General features: G+C 52.1%; 1 protein-coding gene across 3 annotated transcripts in view; it reads left to right on the plus strand.

Moving 5' to 3' along the window:
- The window catches only part of CORO2B (coronin 2B), a 128,415-nt gene that overhangs the window by 12,268 nt on the left and 95,674 nt on the right, over positions 1–20,473 (plus strand). The gene's annotated exons all lie outside the window — the stretch shown is intronic.

The following is a 20,473-nucleotide window of genomic DNA, read 5'->3' on the forward strand; positions in this document are numbered from 1 at the left end:
TTCGAAAAGCATTTGCTGAGCACTTGTGGGCCAGGCCCGAAGCATGTGGCACCAGGCATGAAAGGGTGCCCCCAGGCCATCCTCTCATCAGGGAAACCCCCATCCAGTGGCAGAGACGGGCTGCCCAGAAGGACAGGTGCTTCAGGGAGGCGGCAAAGGGAGGCTGGTGAGCAGCAGTGTGGGGAGGGCAGGGATGTGTGTACCGAGCGCTGAAGCCATGGGGACGGACCCGGGAGGCCAGGCAAGTTCTCCGGAGGAAGAAATCGTAGCCCAGTCTCCAAGGCCGAGTAGGCAGAAGTGTACGAAGAGGAGGGAAGGGCATTCCGGGGAGAGGGGGCGGCATGAACAAGACAGGGAAGGGGGACATGGGTTTGGCTTATTTTGGGAGAGTTGGGTGTGGCTGGGTGGAAAGGGTAGGTGAGGGGTGGTGAAGCAAAGCTGGAGGGGCAGGCAGAAGCCAGGTGGGGTTTGGGCTGTACCCTATAGAGATGTCAGGTGCCCTGGTTCGGCTGTAAGGGGAGGGACCTGATCCGACTTGCCCTTTGGTGGTCTCTTCCAACCCTAGAGGCAGAGAGTGAGTGGACATTCCCAAAACCTGGGTGTAGCCAGGTGGGGGCAAGGGTTTTGGGCCCCCAGCCCAGATCCCCAGCAGGTAGCTCCTGCAGGGCTGCGAGGGAGCGCTGCCTGTGCCCCTCTCCCCACCAAGGAGATACCTGTGGTGGGACCACACCATGGTACTGGCCTTTCCCGCCTGCCTGGGGCTACTAGAAAGGTTGGCTCTGGGAGTTGAGGATACAGAAGGAGGGGGCAGAGGGCCATAGGTCTCCTGCTGGGAAGACATGGTTCCAGCATGAAGAGAAGACCATCATAGGAGGCTTCTAGCAGCTCTCACCTAAAGCCCAGCTCAAATGCTGTGTGACCTTGGGTTAGTCAGCCCCCCAACTCTGGTTGGGACTCAGTTTCCCCAGCTAGATGGCATCCCCTGGTCCAAGGTTGGGTGCAGGAGGGAGCTCATGGATGTACTTACTTCCTGCTGCTGTCCAGCCTCAGGCCCTGGCCCATCTTCCTCCCTCTGAGCCACGTCCTCTAGTGCATGCACACGTGTGCATCACACATACTCCAGACTGTCAAGGTTGTGAACAGCTAACAAAACTCGGGCATTGATGGGGCGCCTGGGTAGCTCAGCCGTTTACTGTCTGCCTTCGGCTCAGGTCATAATCCCAGGGTCCTGGAATTGAACCCCACATTGGGCTCCCTGCTTCCTCTCCCTCTGCTGCTTCCCCTGCTTGTGCTCTCTCTCTCACTCTCTCTTTCAAATAAATAAATAAAATCTTAAAAAAAAAAAAAGCCAAAAAACTTGGGGGTTGAGGATCAGAGTTCGAGTCCTGGCATTGCCACAGCTGGCCCTGTGACTTTGAGCAAGTCGCTCAGCCGATCGAAACTTTGGCTTATTCCCTGTCATTTGGTGTAAACATCAGACCCTCCCACGCCAGGGAATTCTATGGGTCAACCTTCTCCACATCTTTTCCTATACCCCCTTTGTGCTGATGCTGCCTTGCTCAGCCCGAGAGCCCTTCTTCGATGAAAATTCTATCCACTCTTTATTGGTGACCTGGGGGGGCGTGTAGTATTCACTAGGAAAGGACACAAAGGAACCTTCCGGAGTGATGGCCGTCGGGTGAACGTATGCATGAGTAAACATTTTTCAAGCTGAACACTTAAAGTTTGTGTGCTATGAGCATGCTGGATATATTTTAATATATTAATGTTAAAATATGAATGTTTTATTTTATTTTCTTAGACAAAATAATTATTGACTTATTGTATTTACTTGTTAATAATACAATATTAATATTTAATATATTTATATTTGATTTTTAAAGCAAGTGGAAAAAGGATCCTTCCCGGCTTTCTGGTGTAAGCTTCATCTCTCTCCATCCGCTCATATGTTCATTCCCACTACAAATATTTGTGCTCTGGGCGGCCCAGGCATGCAGGGGTGTGAGCACTGCCATGGGGGCTCAGGGGTACAAGAAACTTCGGTGTCCCCATGTTGTCAGGGGCCGTGGTTCTTCAGGCTTGGCTACACATCCCCTGGGGACATTTAAATGCTTTGCAGGATTATATGACCCGTGGGACACTTGGTTTAATGTTCTGCTGATACTGTCTTGAAACCCTGTATTCTTTTTGATCAAGGGCCCCTACAAATGATGGAGTTGGTCCTTTCTCTCCAGCCCACCCCCACCTTTGCCCAGAACAGTAGAATCAAAATCTCTGGGAGGTAGGGCACGGGCATGAAGATGTCTTTACAGCTGAATTTCCTTCTGGAGTAATGTCCAGGGGCAGCCCTTAATCCTCAGACAGCTGGCTGAAGCGGAAGCTGGCACCTGACTCTCTAGATGCTTGTAAATGAGTTGGAACGCTAAGACCTCACACGTGAGGGTGTCCCAGGAGCAGTTTCCAGGTGGCTGCAGGGACAGTGATCCAGGAGGAGGGGGAGGCCAGGGGAATCATTGCGAGGGTGGGGCGGCCAGGAATGGTCAAGGAAGACTTCACGGAGGCGGTGTCTCACTCACCATCGTGCAAATGGTGAGAGCAAAGAACCGAGAGAGGAGAAAAGGCAAAGGCAGGTAGCAATAAGGAAAGGGAAGGACTCATCTAGGGGAAGGGAGCACACAGGAGCACTGCAGTGTGCCCTGTGACTTGAGTGGAGGGAGGTGTGGCTGGGATTGGGGTGGGATTGGGAAGCACAGGAAATGACAGTCTGAGAAGTCAGAATCCTGGTGGCAAAGGGGAGCTGCTCAATGTTCCCTGCCCAAGAATAATGTGCTCCATGAACGACTGAAGGAATAAACAAAAGGAGGGTATGAGGGAGCCCAGGGGGACTGGCCCACTAAATGGCCGTGGTCTCCAGCCAGAGCTCTGGTCCACCTGTGCCTGGAGGCTCTGTACCCTTGCCCCGCAGGTGGTGCCTGTCTGAGCAGGAACCTCAGGTCCCCTGCACTGTGGTCTCGGGCAGCAGCCACTAAAGTGTCCCCAAGAACAACAGATGCCGAACAGACTATGTTCTCCCATTTCTAGGGACAGCAAGCAGTTGGGGGGGGGAGGATGCTTCTGGTGAAAAAACAAAAAACAAAAAACGGGTCTATATTCTCCTGCTCCCAGCAGGTTCCCCAACCCAGGTGCGCACCCTGTGCAGGAAGGCGGCTGTGCCTGCCACCCTTTATTTCCCATGGCCTCTGGGAGACACTGCAGGGGTAGGAGTGGTGAGGGTCCTGCCCGCGGCGGAGGAGCCCCCATTTCTGAGTGACCAGAAGCAGACCAAATGCAGATCTGTTTGTTTCTCCGCCTCCTGAAATATTTAAGCAGGAAGATGAGAAAGGGGTTCTGTTTATTGAACGTATCCTCCAGGGAAGAAGCCGCAGGGAACGGGCTGCTTCCCGTGTCTGAGAGCCAATGAGCAGAGAAAGGAATTTCTTTGGGTTTGAAGCCAGACAGAGCCTGTGTGCCTGCAAAAAGGAAGGGGGCGGGGATTTCTGGAGGGGACAGAAAGCCCTCTCAACCTCCTGCTTCTGGTCCCAAGAAAGCCATTCAGCACATGCTTTCTTGGTGACTCCAAATAATAACAACTGAAATCTCAGCCTAATTTCTGTTCTGGGCTCTGCCTCTACCATGCTGTGTGACCTCGGGCAAGTTGCTTAACCTCTCTGGGTCTTTATTTCCAGCTCCGAAAAGGGAGAGATAACAATCCAGTTCTGTCTGTCTCTTGCCAGTATTTGGAGAGTCAGATGAGCTGTGGAATGGATAAGAAGAGGTGGACGGAGCATTTCACCCTGCGAAAGTCCCAGCTATGCAATGTTCAAAGCCAGAGAACTGACAGGAGACAGGACTGAAGGGCCAGCCCAGCTGGCAGCTGTGGCCTGTAGGATCAGGCCAGGGGGAATGCTCCCAGGACCAAGGCCCACCCTGGGACCCCTTCCCTCCTTCCTCCTCCAGCCTAGTCCCACGCATGTGTCCCTGAGAATTCTGGAAGGATTTCCTCCCTGGAAGGGGACACGGCTGTCCGGTTTCTATCCCCTGGGAGTTGCAGGCACCAAGGGGCCAGACTGCACTTCCCCTGACCATGGGACTGGCCTTGTCTTCAGATGTGAAATTCTGCAGCTCTGTGCCTGGGTTCTGGCAGGCCCCAGGTCACCTGCTGTGAAATTCTGCAGCCCTGTGTCCGGACCAGGCAGGCCTCAGGTCATCTGCTGTGCACACTCCAGGGGCCAGCAGCCCTGTCCCCAGTTTGGCCCCTGGGGCAGGGCTTCCAAGGCTTCTCCCAGGGCCAGGTTTCTATTCCCAGCTTCATCACTGGCTTGCTTTTCCTTTATCTCATGGGGGACCTTATAAGAAGTCATAGTCAATAACATCAGTTAGGATTAGAAGAGATTAGGACGATCTGAATCTGAATACGAAAGACCATCCAGGTGATAGCCCACTTAGGGGACTGGCCCTGGAGGCTTGGGAGACAGGACAGAACAGATGGTAAACGCCATTAAGAAAAATGCTTTGGGGTCAGGGGCGGAGCAGTGGGGGCCAGGGAGCTATTGTGAATAGGGTGGCTCTGAAAGGGGATGTGGAGACCCAGAGTGGAATGAGGGGAGGGATGGAGCCCCAGGGAATCTGGGAAGAACTTTCTGGCTGAAAGCAGAAAGCTCAAGGCTTTGAGGAGAAGGCCACCTGTAGCTGAACCACGGACAGAGGCCCTAGTCTGGGGCATGGTGAAGGGAGAGGGTCAGAAGGAGGCTGAGGCTGGGTCTGGGTCACACTGAGTTCTCCTCCTCCCACAGGGTGCCTCCTGCTCAGTAATGTTTGTTGACTGACTGCTTGAGAATGACTGCTTAGGGAAGGCAGGAAAGGAGGCGGGAAAGAAGGCTGGAGGTCTGGAGCCCAGCAGCCCCGTTGAGCTGATGAGGGTCTAAGCCAGGGCAGAGGACTCTGTCTGGTGACTGGGTGGGAGGAGGGGGAGATGGCTGTCAGCTCTTCTAGGAGCTGCTCAGAGGAGGACTGTCTCTATGCATCCACAGGACATGACCACGGGGGCTCGCACACCCCTGCCACGATGGGTCCCCGGAGCTTAGCCCTTCCCCTGGCCTGGGACCAGTGAAGCAAAACCAGAACCTCACATCCCTCTTGGCCTCTAGAGGATGCTCCAAACTGGGCTGCAGCCTCCCGCAGGGCCTGCTGGGTTCTCGCAAAGTCCTCAGGGCCGGCCTCCCCTGCCCGCCTCACCTGGCGTCCAACCTCATTAGTATTTTGAGCAGAAGCATATTTATTTTTTCCTGCGGGGAATTGGTGCCCTGCTCATTTCAAGTGGAGGAAAACCAAAGAGCAATTAAGAGGCTCAGCCGTCTCAGGTCAAGGAGAAGGGAGGAGGAAAGTGAGGCAGCTGCCTTGTAGGCTGCTGTGCTCTGCTCTGGGTTGGCCAGGGCTGGGGAGGCGAGGAGGAAGGTGCTACAGGATTTGAATTCGCTAGTAACAAAATACTAATGATCAATGTTTACTTGGTTCTGAGCATGTTCCAGACTATGCTAGTTGCTCTGTGTGCCTCTCATTAACATTCTTTCAACAGCCTGTGAGATGGAGGGGTGGGGGGGGGTTGGCACGGGCTGCTGTTATGTCCATTTTATGGATGAGAAAACTGAGGTTTGGAGAGTTGCGTGTCCCAGCCCACACAGCTGCGAAGCTGATGGAGCCAGCGTTCCACCCATTCCTGAAGCACTGGCCCTTTAGCCAGTTTGGTTGCCATTTTGTCCCTCAAAAATAGTATATTTGGGCACCTGGGTGGCTCAGTTGGTTGAACGACTGCCTTGGGCTCAGGTCATGATCCCGGACTTCCAGGATCGAGTCCCGCATCGGGCTCCCAGCTCCTTGGGGAGTCTGCTTCTCCCTCTGACCTTTTTCTCTCTCACTCATTCTCTCTCAAATAAATAAATAAAATCTTAAAAAAAAAAATAGTATATTTAACGCACAGCTTCTCCCTGATTTCTGTTTCCCTCCCATCAAGGGGGGAAAAAAGGACCAAACGAACAAAAAGCTCTTGGTTGTGGCGCCCCACTCCCACTCCCTCCAGTTACACCCACTGCTCTGGTTGGGCGAGGGGGGGGGCAGCAGACCTGTGGGGGGTGGTGGTCGTGCTGATGCGCCAGGGGCCCTTAGCCGGGGAGGGCTGGAGAGGAAACAGGACATGGGGATGACATTTTGGAGGTGGAAGCGGGTACGACGTGGAAGTCAGTAGGGCACTGGGGATCCTGGGAGGGGCCAGCTCCCATCAGGGGCCCTATCTCCGATCCGTCCCCCTCAGCCAGACCATCTACCTATTCCACAGACTGGGCTCTGAGAACATTTTCAGTTTCAGAAAATCAGATCCCTCAGAGGCTGAAGCTCGGGAGGAAAGGGACAATAGCAAGCTGGAATTGGGGTGTCCTGGCTTCGGAGTCCCTGGCCAGAGAGAGCAATGGGGGAGGGGGCTGGGAGGGAGGGAGAGAGAACAAACAGGAAGTTTTCCCCATCTCTGCTTCTCTGTCTTGCTGCATCAGTGATTTTGCTAATAGCAACCTCCTGGTAAAAAATTGATCCAATTTTCTCAGGACAAGAGGCCTGATTTTTTTTTTTTTTTTAAGCCTGGACCTTAGAGAAGCCAGGCGGAGGCAAGTCCCTGGCAAGCGTCCCTTCCTGGAGCCCACCAGGCCCGGGGGCCTTTCTGCCTTTCCTCCCCAACTCCTGCTGCAGACCCTATCCTCCCACTCCCTTCCCCTCTTGATGCTGGGCTCCTCGCTGGGCACCCAGGGGCTCATCTGTCACCTGGTCTGTGTCTAGAACGCTGGGGTTTTATGCAGGAGCCTTGCTGGGAGCAAGCTCCCATTCTGCCTAGAACTTCTGGAAGCCTTGGAAGGGTGACGCTGTTGGAGGGATGCTGGGAGTCGGGAGCTAGGGGGATGGAAGCTGTGGCGGCCCTGCTCTGAGACTGTTCTGGCTTTAGGCCTAAGCTGGCCCGGGCTTCCCCAGATGAGGGGATGGAGGAAGGAGGAAAGCTCTACCAGCCTGTGCTCCTGGAGTCCGTTGTCTACCGGAGTGGCAGGATTCTTGGCTTCCCACCACCCAGGCTGCTTAGCTGGGTGTGCAAAGCCTTCCTTCTCTGACCAGGTTGCTCTCCTTGGTTCCTGCCCACACCCTTCCCCTTAGCCACATTGGTGTGCTTGCTGCCCCCAAATTTAGCTCGTGCTTTTCTGCTCCTGGTACTCCAAAGGCCTCCTGATCCCCGATTTCAAGGCCCAGCCAATGGGCCCAATGCCACCTCCTCCAGGGAGGCTTCTCTGATCTTTCCTCAACTCCAAACTGTTCTTCTGTCGCGGCTCTGCGGGGACCCCCTACCTTCTCCACCAGAGGGCGAGCCCCATGTCCTGAGTGGGAGGGAGTCCACGATGCCGCGGATCCTATGACGCCTTTCTCGTGCCTGGCCCCGGATATGTTCGAGTGGAGATTTTTGAATGACATTTTTGTATTGTGCATGGAGAGGACTCTATTCTGTGCGTGTGAGACTTCAGCCACGTGAGATGCATTTGTTGGCGAACCTATTAAAGGGCACAGAATAAAGCTTCCCAACCCTGACCTCCGAAGGGCCTGGGACAGATAGAGGGAGCTTATTCTTCCTTTTCCCATCCCCCCAGCACCGCTATCAGCTGTGCTGCCCTTGAAGAATTCTAAAGCGGGGAAGTGCTCCCCAGGGCCTCCCAGACCTCCCGCCCAAGAAAGGCGGTGGCCTGGTGACCTCCTCAGAGCGGCGTGCTACCCTGGGGGCTCTGCCATCCCCTGGGAGACTGCCATATGCTTTCCGGATGTCCGGGTCTCATTATGCTCCAACTCAAAAATTCATCTTGTCTAATTGTGCTCCAGGCCGGAGTGAATTCAGGAACTCTTACCCAGGCTCTGTGGGCTGGGAGTTTCCATGGCAACAAGTGATGCGTGGTAATGAGCTGCGTCCTTGGAGATGCAGCCCTGGGCTAGGGGGGGTCTCTGCCTGTCTCTCTGTGTAGACTGTCCCTGCTGCTTGGTGGAGGCCCTCTCCAACCCGGGACCAGGGGCTGGGGAGCAAGGATGGAGGCAACCTCTGCAGACCTTTGGGATGGGTCCATAATTCCCCTCACCCATGGTGCAGGGATAAAAGGCACTCAGATGATTTCAGTCTCAGCCTCTTTGCAGGTTGGGGGGTTGTCCTTGTCCCACAATCAAATAAACACCTCTTCATCTAGAACATATGAATGTACCCCAAATTCCACTGCTTTGACTGTCATCTGTTTTGCAAACTTTCTAAAATGTGGAAGTGGCACTCCTCCTTGAAGGCCTGACTGAAAGGCCACCTCCTCCAGGAAGCCTTCCTGGAACTTCTCTCTGCCAACCCCCTTTGCCACTGTGCTTGGTCTGTCCCTCATGCATATTTTTCAGCACAGTTGCCCAGGAGTGGACTTGGCCCAGTATACTTCAGGTTCGCTTCATACCAGGTGACGAAGTCCTCTAACATAGGTAACCTTCTGCTTTCCTCTCTGGAGCTTCAGATATGGTGCCCCCAGAGGGCTTAGACAGAAAAAAGGGATCTTTGCTAGCCGCCTCTCTCTGCCCTCAGTCCTACCCTAAGCTTCTCTGTTGATGTGGCCCCCAGGGCCTCTGGAGACCTTGTCTTCCGTGACTGCGGGTGACAGCCAGGGGACAGCCCTCTCTGCCTTTCCCTCCTGAGGAGGGGGGGACGCCCGGGCCTTTGGGGAAAGAGTGGGAATGAAAAGGAGACGAGAAGAAATGAAGATAGCGAGTGGGGGACAGCCTGGCCCGGCACCCAGCCTCCTAGCTGCTGGGCCCTTCTGTGCCTGGTCCCCGACGGGGGAAGATTAGTGTGGGAGGAGGGTTGTGGGGGGTGGGGGATGCAAACCCAGCAATCTCTCCACAGCCACCACACTTCCTTCTCCTCTGTCCTGCTGACTCTCAGTTACCAGAAATGACCTGGAGACAGAGGAATGAGTGGGGAGGAGGCTGCCTGTCCGACTTTTAATCAAAAGGACCAGGACACTTTCCAGCCAGCCTCTCGGGCACTGGCAATCTGTGATGTGTGTCTCCCTCGAGGGATGGGGTGGTGGGCAAGTTTCTGGGGGTGCAAATAGTGACAGGAGTAAAGATTTAGAAATCCACCCAGAAAGTAGAGTCTTCTGCTTGTCTCTCTGTACCCACTCCCCTCAAGGCCGCAAACTGTCCTTGAGCACCTGCTGGGTGCCAAGCCCCAGGCCCTAGGGATGCAGTGACGGATGAGGGGTGTCCCTGGCCTCCAGGGCTGTGGGGACAGTGGTGGGGCCCGCCTGTTGCTGGGCCTTCCTTCAGCCAACATCCCCTGAGCGCTGCCTGTGAGCTGTGCCTTTTGGTGAGTCCTAAGGGTAAAGCAGCAAACGTGGCAGCTGTCAGTCAAGGGCAGGAGGGGGGTGAGGAGGGCAGGGTCTCACCCTCACAGCATGGAGTGAGGCACATAGGCTAAGGGAAGCAGAGGAGCCCAAAGGAGTAGGAGCCGCTAACACAGTTGTAGGAGATTGGAAGGCTGCCTTGAGGAGATGGTTCTGGAGCAGAGAACTCCAAAAAGGAGGAGGATTTGGCCCAGTGATCACTGGGCAACAGGATCAAGAGAGAGGAAATCAGCACGTGCAAAGGCCCGGAGAAGAGAAGCAGAGGCCCCGTGGAACAGGAAGAAACTGAGTGCATCCGGGGCCTAGATGGGCCGTGCTGGGGGCCCAGGCCACAGAGGACCACCATAATCCAGTTCGCAAGGACCACGGACTTGATCTTGAGGGTGGAGGATGGGACAATTTACTGGCTTTACGCAGGGGAATGACATCAGATTTAGGTTTAAAAGGGCCACTCGGGAGTGTATTCCTTTATGATTAAAAATAAATAAAGATCCCCAGTTTTTCATGTCAGGTCACCCTCAGTGCTGTGAAGGGAAACCAGGGAGAGGCCAGGCGGGAATCGCAGTGACTGGGATGTGTGGCCCACAGTAGGCTCTGACTCGGGACGCACACACACTTTGCCTATCTGGTTTCATACAGACATTCCAGGCCACTCAAGAGAGAGATGAGCGTAAGGGCTCTCACTGTCCTGTGTCATATGTGCCTTTACCTTCTGCCTGTCCCTGTCTGTCCCAGGTTAAACAGGATCCAGCCATCATCTCCATGGTCCCCGGGGCTCTTACTGCCCCGGTTGGTGGGGGTCCCGTGGTTTGCCTGCTCTATGGTGTCTCCTCCTTTTATTACCCCTGGTTGGGGAAGGATGGTAGCTGTGGGTTTCAGCTTCTCCACTTCAGCGAAGCGAGATAAGCAACGCCCTCCTTCTTCCTCCTCAAGAACACAAAGAAGCCTTTCCTTTCTGTTTTCTAGTGGGAATATTTCACCAACGTGGACTTGTTTTTTGGGCAAGGAGGGCCTGCCTGTGCAAATCTTGCGTACACACAGTTACATCTCTTGTTGGGATGCGTGTAATTTTATTTTCGGGGAAGGGACACGGAGCTTGGCAGTCTCTTGCTTAGAAACAGCTGGCTCGTTGTATTAACACCTGTTTCCCTTGAGCGGGAAGGTGCTGGAGAGCCTCCTGCCCAGTGTGGGTTTGGGATGGGAGGTGACAGATGTCAGGTGGCCGGGGCTGAGGGGGGAGAGGAGACAGGTCGGCAGCTTTCGGAGGCAGAATTGCCTCTCTGTCTTGGGCACTGGTGCCCCCATCAAAGTCCCAGGCCAACAAGTGTCCAGCTTCTAGCAGGTGTTGGGATACTAAACTAGCTGCCTGGTGGCCGAGTGACTGACTCAAGGAATGAATGAGTTGAATGAATGAATGGGAGGACAGCGCGGAGCAGTGACCGTTGGCCTGGAACCTCCCGATAATCATAAAGTAGTTACACAAAGGCATGCTTGAGGAGGAAGCTAATGGGAGGCGGGACAGAATGAGCCACGGGGATGGTGCAGGGTCCCCTGGATGTCAGCATTCTGCGTCTCCCTGAGCACATCCAGGGGCACGTATTGAAGGGATTATCCCCCATCGCCCCCCATTCATATGTGGAAACCCTAACCCCCGGTGGGACTGTGTTTGGAGATGGGACCTTCCAGTAAATGCTTAAGGTTGAAGCGGGTGAGAAGGGTGGGGCCCTAATCCTGTAGGGCTGCTGTTCTATGGGAAGGAGGGAGCGTACGGCGCCCAGAGGAAAAGCTGTGTGAGCCCACCAGGTCAACCAGACTCCCACCTCCGGAGCCAGCTGGCCTGTGGCCCTCCGTTTCGGCATTGCTAGCCGGTGAGCACGCACAGGGTTGCGGGAACTCAGGTGGGAGGTCAAGGTAGACGGAACATGGGGGGAGGAATTCCGAAGGGCCTCAGGTCTTCTTCCGGGGCTCATAGGAGAACATGCGCACTCTGGACCTTCAGGACAAGGGGCCGGGCTGTGAGGTCAGACTGCTGGGATCCACATCCTGGCCCCTCCGATCCTCCAGCTGGGAGGTCCTGGACAGGTTTTAGCTCTCAGTTTTCCCATCTGTAAATGGAGATAGTAACCATGGTCGCTATGGTTAACCCCTTGTTGTACAAGTAGCATTGTGAGTGTGGGGTTTTTTACATACTGAAGCAGTGAGTACTGAGCCTGGCGCCTAGTGAGTCCCCCGCAAACACAGCTGCCCCCTTCATCCTCACTGTGTCTGCTTGTCAGTGATGTCATTCGGGTGTCCCCACATGTCACACGCATGCCAGGGGCTCCAGCCTTTGTTCAGAACGTGCTGGAACCTACTTGGGAGCAGCTTTCGGGACCAGCTTCTAAGGGGGTCCAACCTCCTACTTCCCCCTGCAAACCATCTTCCCCACCTTGGAAGGACCAAGCTTGTGTCTGAATGACTCTGACTGTGGCTAAGGAGAAGAACCCTATTAATGAGGGCAAAGATATGCCTTCACTGAAGCTATTCCTAGCCAGTCCTAAGCAGGGTTTCACTCCAGGAATTTAAAAAGTGATTTAGTTTCTTTCTTTAAAAAAAAAAAAAAAAAAAATGGTGATTTGCTCTCAACGTTGTGGTTAGAATATGTGCCTGTCCTTCCCAGGGGGCTACTCCAGGAAGGCCATCCTTCTCTGTGTGTATAAGCCTTGACTTAAAAGCACCATTTCACTTCTCTGTAAATTCAGGGAGTTCCTTGTGCTAGCATTCCGAAATCAGAGGTCCTGAGAACCTACACAAAAGTGGGATTGTAGGTGTTTTTGTTCTGTTTGGTTATACGTCTCTGTTTGCCTTTCTGTACTGTATATTTATTTATTTATTTTAAGATTTTCTTTGAGAGAGAGCATCAGAGAGAGTGAGAGCAGAAGCAGGGGGAAAGAATAGAGGGAGAAGCAGAGTCCCCACGGAGCAGGGAGCCGGATGCGGGACTTGACCTAGGTCCGTAGGATTATGACCTGAGCCGAAGGCGGATGCTTAACCAACTGAGCCACCCAGGCACCCTATACTGTACATTTATTATTTTGACAGTTCAGAGAAAATTAAGCAAGCTTTTAAGAAGTCCTCTGAAAAAGAGAGAAACTCCAGACTTGGAGCTGCCCTGGGCTGTCCTAGGTCCTGTGGCACTGTCCTCCAGCGCTGTAGAAGCCATTATCAAAGGCACATAAAAGTAAAGGAGTGTCAGCCTTTTGAAAAGCAGTTTGGCAACATGCATCACAAGCCATAAAAATGTCCATATCCTGTGACCTAGTAATCCCACTTCTGGGAACCCATCCAAAAGAAATAATCCCAAGGCAGGGAAAGGCTCTATGCATCAGAGTGCTCATCATGGCATTATTTATAACAACAAAAGATTGGAAGCAAAATAAAGGCTTCGCAATATGAGACTGGCTAAGTAAATTAGGCAGCGTTTATTCAATAGAACATTTTGCAGCCGTTAAAAATTAGAATATCAAAATGATACAACAATGTGGAATAATGTTCATGCGAAGCGAAAAAGGAAGGATACAGTTTTTCTGCACACCGTGATTATCGCTGTGGAAAACCAAAGAGAGGAAGAGTGGACTGACCTAGAGGTGGACGGGGAAGAAGTGGGGTGGGGGATTCAGAGATGCTCTGAGGTTTGTGGGCTGATCTGCTGGGTGGGTGGAAGTTTCTGTTACTGCGAGTCTCGGTGGCAGAGGAGGAGCAGAGAGAGGTGGGGAGAAGATTCATAGTTTGTCCCCACGTGTCGGGTCAAGCACACCTGGGAGAATCCGAATGGATGGGTCAGAAGTTCAGGAATGGGGCCCAGGCCCGGGGTAGGAATTGCAGAGCCATCAGCTTGTCGATGGTGTGTGATCCCGGAGTGTGGGTGACCTGAGGCAGGACAGCGGGTCTCACCCTTGACAAGGTTAGCATCAGTGGAGGTCCCTCCTGGTAGGTGAATCAGAATCTCTGGGTGGGGTCCCACCAGCATTTGTTCAGAGCTCCCAGGCAATCCAGGGGCGGGTTATATGGGTCAAGGTGAAAGAAGACAGGCTGGGTTTGAACCTTGCTGAGACTGGGGACAGGAAAAGTCCCCAGAGGTGATTGAGAAGGTGTGGCCAAAGGAGAGTCAAGAAGGGGAATGGTCATCGGTGCCAACTGCTATCCAGAGGTTGGCATGTGGAGGCCTTGGCCTCTGGATTGAGCTGTGCAGATGAGGCCCTTCCAGCACTGGGGTTCCTGGTTCTAGAACTGCCTTGAGGCCCTGCAGTACCCAGCACAGAGCCTAACATGCAGGCAGCAGGCTGAGGCGCCCACCCTGTGGAACAGAATAGAAGAGTTGTGGGTCAGTCACTTTCCTTAACGGAAATATTTTCCATACCCCCAATTCTGGCACACAGTTTGCAGGACTTCTGAGCTGATTCTGGGTGGAAGAGGCCATGTAGAAAATGCAGATTGGGGCGCCTGGGTGGCTCAGTGGGTTTTAAGCCTCTGCCTTTGGCTCAGGTCATGATCTCAGGGTCCTGGGATCGAGTCCTGCATTGGGCTCCCTGCTTGGCCAGAAGCCTGCTCTCCCTCTCCCACTCGCCTTGTGTGGGACTCTCTGCTCAGCAGGGAGCCTGCTTCCCCCTCTTTCTCTGCCTGCCTCTCTGCCTACTTGTGATCTCTCTCTCTGTGTCAAATAAATAAGTAAAATCTTTAAAAAAAAAAAAAGAGGGGTGCCTGGGTGACTCAGTGGGTTAAAGCCTTTGCCTTCAGCTCAGGTCATGATCCCAGAGTCCTGGGATTGAGCCCCACATCAGGCTCTCTGCTCAGTGGGGACCCTGCTTCCCTCCCTCTCTCTCTCTGCCTGCCTTTCTGCCTACTTGTGATCTCTGTCTTGTCAAATAAATAAATAAAATTTTTATTAAAAAAAAAAAAAGAAAGAAAGAAAGAAAAGAAAATGCAGGCTGGATGTAGAAACACCAAAACGATGGGGATGTTTTGCTAGCTCACGGGTACAGAGGGCAGGCAGAATATTTGAAACTGGGACAGACAGAGAAATCTGGAGCATAATGCGGAGTTACATATCTCCCAGTATCTCTGGTTAGTCTCTGCTGGTTCCAGAAAAAGGGTGGTTTCTTGAGCAGAGAAGTGGGCACAGGAGACATTTTTCGGATCCCCTCAAGCTTCATGAACTGGGTATGATTCAGAGCCAGGGAAAGGATGTTCCCAAACTGCAGAGCACTACAAAAAGGAGCCTTCTCCCATGTTCTGAGTGTCTCCTGGCTTTCTCTCTGGCTTACCAGGGTAAAGACACATACCGGGGTTTTTTTGGAGTCAAGGGAAGGGTTAACAAGGAGCCTCATGGACTCTGTGGGTCAGATTTTTCAGACAAAGAATAGAGACAATAGCTTGTCTCTCTTCTACAACATCTAGGTTCCCAGCTAGGATAATGCAGAGGACGAGGGGTGACTTGAACATGCCAGGGGCTGGAATCATCTGGAAGTTTCTTCAGTCTCATATCTGGTGCCTGAATGAGGTTGACTTGATGGTAGGCCTATCTGGGGCTTGGGACTGGAGCATCTACACGGACAGCTCTGTGTGGCTTGGGCTGCTTCATGACGTGGCGGCCTTAGAGTTGTCCGATTTTTTTTTTACCTCATGACTCGGGGCTTCAGAGGCACGTGCCCCAGCAAACAACACAGAAGACTCATGGCTTTTTGTGACCTAACCTCAGAGCCACACAGTGTCCCTTCCACACCTAGATTAAGGGGGAGAGGACATGGAAGCCATCTCACAGCCCCCTCTAAGATGTGCTTCTCTGGCTTTCTAGAAGGTGAGTCCAACTAAATCTCCAGGAGCAGACACTACCCCGTGTTCATATCAGCAGCTTGCTTTCTTTCTTTCTTTCTTTCTTTCTTTCTTTCTTTCTTTCCTTTTTTTTTTTTTTAAGATTTTATTTATTTATTTGACAGACAGAGATCACAAGTAGGCAGAGAGGCAGGCAGAGACAGAGGGGGAAGCAGGCTCCCTGCCAAGCAGCGAGCCCGATGCGGGGCTCGATCCCAGGACCCTGGGATCATGACCTGAGCCGAAGGCAGAGGCTTTAACCCACTGAACCACCCAGGCACACCTATCAGCAGCTTTCTTGAGACCCTCATGGTCTTTATCATCTTCCAATCAAAACTTGGGCGTGCACTTCATGAAGGGGAGTTCTGGAGAATGGGGGATCCCGGGGCTCCGCTGCAGCTTCTCCACAGCTCCATAGAGAGTTTTCTGGACTGAAAGGCTGCCTTGCTGAGTGGACTTACACCCCTCGGCCCCCACCAGACCTGGCAGCCTCCCCAGAGCCACCACAGGCCCAGAGCCAGAAGTTGGAGGCTGTCCTGTGTGATGTGGGCTGCACAGTCTTCAGGGTGAGCAAAACAGGTTTGGCCTCCTATGACTGGCTGCCACGGCCCGACCCCAACACTGGTAGTCACAGTTTCCAGGCCTCCTGAGGAAAGAGCCAGCAAGGCAGGTCTCCCTCCCCATGCTCCGTTCCCCTGGTCAGGCCAATGGGTGCAGCCTGATCTTCCAGCTGGCCCGTTGACTGGCAGGGAGCCTGGCCCTCTCCACCTTCGTGTGTGTGTGTGTGTGTGTGTGTGTGTGTGTGTGTGTGTGTGTTGGGGAGCATTTCTGTTTTTCAAGGATTTGGCTCTTTGTGCTGTGAAATGATTTTTTTTTTTTTTTTTTTTTTAAAGAATGCTGTGAGGACCAAGGTCAGGGAAATACCCTCCCTATTCTTCCTAATTCCTTCTCTCCTAGAGAGTGACCACCCCCTGAACCAGAACCCTGAACCCTGAGTAGTTGGAGCCTCGAGGCTTTGTTCTCAGCCCCTCCCCTCCAGACTCCCAATGGCCCTTTCTCAGGAGTGATGGGACCGCAGGAGGGGACTTGGAACTCTTCCAGTTGTCGTCACCACCACCATCATTCCTGGGCACACGGCCCTAGCCCTCCACCCATCCATTCAGCAAGGGTTGCAACATGCCTTTACTGAAACTGGGGGAGAGAGAACTCTGACTCTGACCCTGTCCTCAAGCGACAGCAGTGGGAAGGTGCAGAGCAGGGAAGGAAGCAGGGCCAAGCAGCGTTGACCTACACCTCTGGAGGGCCTGGGATTTGGCTCTGGCAGGTAGGGCAGGAGACAGGGGAAGAAATATGGGACAGGAATGTCCTGAGCGTGGGGCCTGGTACCAGGGGTTTGCCACCCGCCAGGGCCACATTTGCTGCACTGAGAGAATCAGTCCTTATCCACCAGCGTTCTTAAGGCTTTTCGGGCAGAGGGGAAGAGGATCTGTTGACCTGAGTCCCACACAGCAGGCCAGTAGGAATGGACTTCCATCTCTCTCCTGGCGGGGTCTGTTGAAGGGAGCTCTGGCTGTGCAAGCTCTGGGACAGGGGATCCGTTTGTGGCCCCTGTGGAACATCTAGTAGGTGGTTACAAGAGTCTGAACCAGAGTAGCGTCGGCGGGGAGGAAAAGTCAGTGTGGGGTCAGGGAGTATCCAAGTCTCCAGCTTCTCCTTGCTCCTGGCCTCCAGCTCCTTCTTGGGCCGACCTTGGCTTCCTCACTACCATTCCTTACCCAGAGCGTAAGATTTCAGCAAAGGCCTGAGAGCTACGGATGGAAGGCTGCTGCTCAGCCTGCCCAGGGGTGAGCTGGGGTCATTGGTGAGGACACGGGACTGAGAGCGGCTTTTCACCGCACGCGGTGTGGACGGGCCTTCTGGGCCTCCTCACTGGCTGTGATGGCAGACAGGATGGAATGGGGTGGGGGAGTGCGAAGAGGTCCCATTCGGTACGCTGGCTTGACCTGGAATCCACATGAATCATCCATATTGGCTCCCTAGCCCATCCCCAAGGGGCTCCCTAATTGTGCAATCAACTTCCCCCCCCCCACCCCCCACTTTTCTTAGTAGAAACCCCACCAGAGACTCAGGCACAGAAACAAAATGGGTAGGGCTATTATCTTGTCTGTTATTCAGAACTAACTAGGTGACTCTTTACTGAGCCCCTCCTACAAGGTGAGCACTGCAAATCTGTCAGAAACGGACCCTGTCTGCAGAGAGCCAGTGGCCCTCAGTAAACATGAATGTGTACAGCCCAGAAGAGGAGCCAGGGTCCCCCAGGAAAGCATGGGGCCTCCAGTGCCTGGTTTATGAAGCAAGAAGTGAGCCACTCCCTGACCCCATGGGGGATGGGCTGGCAGCAGGCTTAGGTCCTGGGAATACCTCTTCATTGCCTACCCTAGATTTGACATCAAAGACCCCTCGATGCCTGGCCCCACCCATCTGCCCGAACCAGTCTCCTGCCCTGATCTCCAGACCCCCTGTTCCGGCAACAACAGGCTCTTTCCCAAGCGGCTCATGAACTTTACCCTCTGTCCACTCATGCTTTTGTGCTGTTTCCTCTACCCACAATGCCAAGGCCACCCCTCCCTCCTTGCCCCGGGTTCGGCAGTCTGAATCTGGAATCCAAGTTAAGCTTCGGGCAGGTTCCCATGCCAACTTTTCCTCGACTCCTTCCCCATCTTTCTGTTGGAATCAATCAGGCATTGTCCTGCTTCCTGCCCAGCATTGCCGTTAGCTGTCTAACTCAGGCACTTACTGGAATTTGAGTTCCTTGAAGGCAAAAGTAGCACTTTTTTCCTTACAGGGAAGATGAGACATAGTGGGTTAACTGGGGTTAGGCTGTCAACTCAACTATTACCATTTTATGACCTTAGGCAGATGACCTAATAGTTCTGAGCCTCAGTTTTGCTGTCTCTAGAGTGGGGAAAATAATAACTGGCTCCTGGAATGGTCACTAATGATCAGGCAGCTCCATGCCTGACAAATATTGTTTGTTCTCGAAGTGTGTTCCCCCCTCTTCTTCTGTTTTGCAGTCCTGTGGTCCTCATGCTGTGGCTCGCACACATAATTTGTTCAGTGATTGTTTGATGAATAAAATGAGTGGCTCGAGATCAGAAATAAACCCAAAGCATATATAATCAGCTAATTTTTGATAAGAACACCAAGAATGTATACAATGGGAAAGACAGCCTCTTCAGTAGGGTTGGGAAAACTGGATATCCACATGCCAAACAGTGAAGTTGGACCCTTATCTTAAAGCATACATAAAAATCAACTCAAAATGGATTAAAGACTTAAATGTAAGACATGAAGCTGTAAACAATCTGGAAACAACAACAACAACAACAACAACCACAAAAAAAACCATAGGGAGATAGCTCTTCTACATTGGCCTTGGCAATGATTTTTTGGATATGATACCAATGCTCAGGCAACCAAAGCAAAAATAAACAAGTGGGACTACATCAGACTAAAAAGTTCTGCACAGCGAAGGAAACCATCTACAAAATGAAAAGACGGCTTATGGATTGAGAGAAAATATCTGATAGGAGGTTAATATCTGTAATATATTAAAAAAAACACAGCTCAACAACAGAAAGACAAACAACCTCATTTGTAAGTAAGCAAAGAATTTGAATAGGCATTTTTTCCAAGAACAGCATACAAATGGCCAACTGATACATGAAAAGGCGCTTACCATCACTTATCATCAGAGAAATGCAAATCAGAACCATAATAAGATACCACCTCACACCTGTTCAGATGGCTAGTGTCAAATAATAAAAGATAAGAAGTATTGGCTTGGATGTAGAGAAGAGGAAACCCTCAGGCACTATTGGTGGGCATGTACATGGGTGCAGCCATTATGAAAAAAAGTGTGGAACTTCCTCAAAAAACTAAAAATAGAAATCCCGTATGGGAGGGGCCTGGGTGGCTCAGTCATTAAGCATCTGCCTTCGGGTCAGGTCATAATCCCAGGGTCCTGGGATCGAGGTCTGCGTTGGGCTCCCTGCTTAGCCAGAAGCCTGCTTCTCCCTCTCCCACTCATCTTGCTTGTGTTCCCTCTCTCACTGTGTCTCTCTCTGTCAAATAATTAAAATCTTAAAAAAAAAAAAATCCCATATGATCCAACAATTCCTCCTCTGGATACACAGCCAAAGGAAATGAAGTCAGTACCTTGAATAGATAAATTTGCAACCACCATGCTTACAGCATGATATACAATAGGCAAAATATGGAAGCATCCTAAGAATCCGTTGGATGAACGGAAACAGAAACTGTGATATGCTTGTGATGCGTTTGTATATGTGGAATGGAGCGTGACTCCACCTTAAAGAAGGAGATCCTGCCACTTGTGACGATGTGGATAAACCTGGAGGGCATTATGTGAAGTGAAACGAGCCAGGCTCAGGAAGAAAAAAAAATGCACGATCTCACTTACATGTAGAGTCTAAAAGAGCCAAATTCATAAAAGCAGAAGGCAAAATAGTGGTTACCAGGGGTAGGGGGGGAGGGATGGGGAGATGGTCAGTGGGTACAGAGTGGCAGTTCTGTAGGATGAGTAAGTCTAAAGACAGCATGGTGACCATAGTTAATCGTATTGTATCGAATACTGGAAATTTGCTAAGAGAATAGATTTCAGGTGCTCTCATCACACACGCGCACACACAAGGTAGCTGTAGAAAGATGGGTATGTTAATTAACTTGGCTATGGTATCATTTCACTACCTATATGTATATCAAATCATTATGTTGTACACCTTAAATGTATACAATTATTATTTTAAAATAAAATAAAATAACTTTTTAAATGAGTCGCTTGATTGAGTTGCATCTGTTTAGGAACCATATGTCTAGATCAGACTTGGTGTATGCCCTCCATTTCTTATTTCCTGAAACTGACCATTGGAGAGCACATGATGTACTGAAGGTCATACATCCTCCCTAATTTCCCATCCCTCCCTACCCTTTTTCCCCCTCCCCACAAGCACCCTGTGCCTTTAAGTTCTATTGGTAGACACCTGATCTCAGGCTAGATCTGCCCATCTTCTGTGCCTGAGGGTACGTCTCTCCCAGGGTCCCCCATCTGTCAAGAA

This window comes from Mustela nigripes, chromosome 13, assembly GCF_022355385.1.
Source record: "Mustela nigripes isolate SB6536 chromosome 13, MUSNIG.SB6536, whole genome shotgun sequence".
Classification (NCBI taxonomy): domain Eukaryota; kingdom Metazoa; phylum Chordata; class Mammalia; order Carnivora; family Mustelidae; genus Mustela; species Mustela nigripes.